The sequence below is a fragment of the Homarus americanus genome, unplaced genomic scaffold (assembly GCF_018991925.1).
Source record: "Homarus americanus isolate GMGI-L3 unplaced genomic scaffold, GMGI_Hamer_2.0 scaffold4060, whole genome shotgun sequence".
Lineage (NCBI taxonomy): Eukaryota > Metazoa > Arthropoda > Malacostraca > Decapoda > Nephropidae > Homarus > Homarus americanus.
Genome location: NW_024746161.1, coordinates 4,635,245 through 4,638,471, shown reverse-complemented (window position 1 = coordinate 4,638,471; position 3,227 = coordinate 4,635,245). Strand labels below are relative to the sequence as shown.

The following is a 3,227-nucleotide window of genomic DNA, read 5'->3' as shown; positions in this document are numbered from 1 at the left end:
ATCTAAAGTTTGTGTTATCAATATAACAAGCAATTGCACGAAATACATGGTGATCCCAATAGCTGAACAAAACAAAGCCTTGGATATTAAACAAAAATGTGAAAAAATTGAGAATGAAGACTATAAAAGAAAAAATAACTTTCAATATAAGGATATTATAATGGTGGGGAACATACAAATGTTTAGGGTAATGAAGCTTGTAGGGTTTGCCAACTTTCAGCAAACTTTTTAAAACTAGTGGATAAAAAGGGTGAATTAAGAAAAATCCACATTCTTGATATTACCTTTAAAACATCATCCAGTTGAGAAGAGTTTGATAAAAATGTGTGGAAAGTTTTATGTAGGATTTCAAATTGAACGTAAACATGAATTAACAATAACTTACCTGACGGACTTCAGAAAGGGGAGAAGAACTATAGAAAATATTAAAGAAATTTGTGTATCTGTATTGTGGATTAAAAAAAACGTATAAATAGGGTAAAATGCAATAAACATTCTGGTGTTTTAGAAAAAAAAAAACATCATTGATAGAGGTAATAATTATAATCTACAAATTTTGACAGTCATCGGGCAGCTCCAATAACAACTGTCTAGTTGGTATAGATTTAGACAAGGAGTTAGACGAGATTGGTAAAACCAAGGGTAAGCGGACCTAGGGAAGGTATAAAATAATAATAATGGTTGCCCCTCGTGCAACGAGGATGGCAGGCTCAATGACCACCTAGGCGTGAATTTGTTTAAGTGTAGAAGCTGTCGCCAAAACAACACCCACAACCTAAGTTAACGAGCTGCATGACCCAGTGTCAAGGAATAGTCCGAGAAGTCCGGACAACTCGCCAACTGCACTGGCTAACCATTACCCCTGAATACGATCCGGAAATAGATTAATTTAAATACAGCGTACAAAATATCCGAAATCTACTATAATTTGTCAAAGAACTATACCAAGGCCATTTCTAGAAGGCTTCCATTGGTAATATCTTGAAGAGTTTCTCCATCAATTGTTTCAAATATAATAATGGTTGCCCCTCGTTTACGAGGATAGCCTGCCCAAGGGCCATATTGGCGTGATTTTGTTTAAGGCAACTAGACCTGACAACTAGCCAACTGCACTGGCTAACCAATACCCCATAACATGAGCCATGAATTGATTAACATCCAGGTTCCCAATTACTGCTGGATAGACAGATGCAAATGACGTAAACTTAGTAAAGAAACTTGAAAAACTCTTCCCGTGCCGGGAATCGAACCCGGGCCTCGCGGGTGAGAGCCGCGTATCCTAGCCACTAGACAACACGGGAGTTATTTCTCTAGACATCATTGTGCATATTTATACCAATTAAGAAAATAGTTAAGGCAAAGCTCCCTATAACACCAGCATACTAATTCCACAAGCCTCTTCCACCACTAACTATCAACACCAACCATGATAAACAACCATCAACACCACCAACCATAAATACCACCAACCATCAACATCACAACTGGTGTCACCATATATTATTATTTAACCAAAATTATTTGCAGCAAACTCCTAATTTATTCATTTTGCATTATTTTATTTCTCTTTTAAAAGCATAGCAATAGTATACAGATGTCTCCGTCCTACATCAAAGTCTGTTATCACAGGTGTTTGTAACTCGCACATAATTGAAGCAAAATTACATAATGATCTGAAATCCATAACTAATTAAAATTGAGAAAGATTACCAGCCAGTATTGAATACTAACATGTCCTATTGTGCGTGATAAGACCAATACCGATCAATGTTGTTGTTTGAATACACAGATGAAGGACCGGATCAGTTCTCTAAGATACTCACTAACCTGACACATACCTGCACCACTTATAATTCAGCAGCATTATGGCAGTAGTGTAGCTATATTTTTACCCTTAATGAAATATTATGATTATGCTGAAGTATAAGTAAGAGATTGTGTTTTCAGAATCAGACGTGTGAGCTTTTCTCTTTTATGTTCTACACACATCCAAGATAATAACATAAGGACGAAAGAGATGTTCATGGGGTTATCATGAAATTCGAATATAGTAACACTGCCGCACAAGAGTCGCAGACCTACCAATACACGACCATAACCACAGGATTATGTTTAAGTTTCCGTTCAATGTTTCCGAATATTACGCACTGCAGGATAGAGATACTGCCCCACACTTACACAACCCCAGGAAACAAAATGCAAACTAGCTGGTATGTTTTTGAATGTGGTGGCTGATTTAGGGTAAGCTGGGCTATGCTAAGTTTTGCTGAGTTAATTTACGTTATGTTGAGCTATACTAGATTATTCTGTGTTGCACGTAAGGTTTGATGTATTCATAAGATATTTGAGGTTTGCCTAGTACAGCACTGTAGGCTCTGTTACACCACAGTCATAAGTCTACTGTATATTCCTTATGTTTGGCGGATTTTTTTATTGTTCCGCGTGACCTCAGAAATATTAATATATATTTTAATATCTTTCTCTGGGAATTTTGACTGAGGGGAGAAAAATGGCCCATTTTTATGGTCAATAAGGCGATTATTCAAATTGTTATTGGCTCCCACCGTCGACTCATTTGCATGTAGGAAAATTTTACAGGCAAGGTTCCCCGCTGAGCCTTACACGGCTTAAGTGAACAATTACAGACTTTGTTGGGTATTTGTGGACAGTCGTGGTGGGTGTGTGGGGTGAATGCAGTGGGTGGGTGTGTAGTGAATTGTGGTGGGTGTGTGAAATGAGCTGTAGTGGGTGGGTGGGTGTGTGTGGAGTGTACTGTAGTGAGTGTCTGTGTGGAGTGAATTGTGGTGGGTGTGCTGAGTGTACTGTGGTGGGTGTGTGTGGAGTGTACTGTGGTGGTATGTATAGAGTGAACTGTGGTGGGTGTGTGTGGAGTGTACTGTGGTGGTATGTATAGAGTGAACTGTGGTGGGTGTGTGTAGAGTGTACTGTGGTAGTATGTATAGAGTGAACTGTGGTGGGTGTGTGTAGAGTGTACTATGGTGGGTGGGTGTGTGGAATGTACTGTAGTGGGTGTGTGGAGTGAACTGTGATGGGTGTGTGTGTGGAGTCTATCCTGTGTACCGCCGGCAAGGCAGTGGGCGGTGTGGAGTAATCGTCTCCCAGGTTAGGGGGTCGATTTGGCACTTTTACAGGTTTGTCTTAAGGCTATCCTTTTACCTTTTCAGTTGCCGGCCAACGTTACGTTTACTATTCGTTAGGTGACTGTA

The 3,227-nt window shown here is 39.4% G+C and overlaps 1 non-coding gene across 1 annotated transcript; it reads right to left on the bottom strand.

Annotated features, from left to right (window-relative positions):
* Positions 1-1,229: 1,229 nt before the first annotated feature.
* On the bottom strand, positions 1,230-1,301 carry Trnae-cuc. Its single transcript has one exon. It is a non-coding gene; the product is annotated as a tRNA-Glu (tRNA).
* Positions 1,302-3,227: the final 1,926 nt, after the last annotated feature.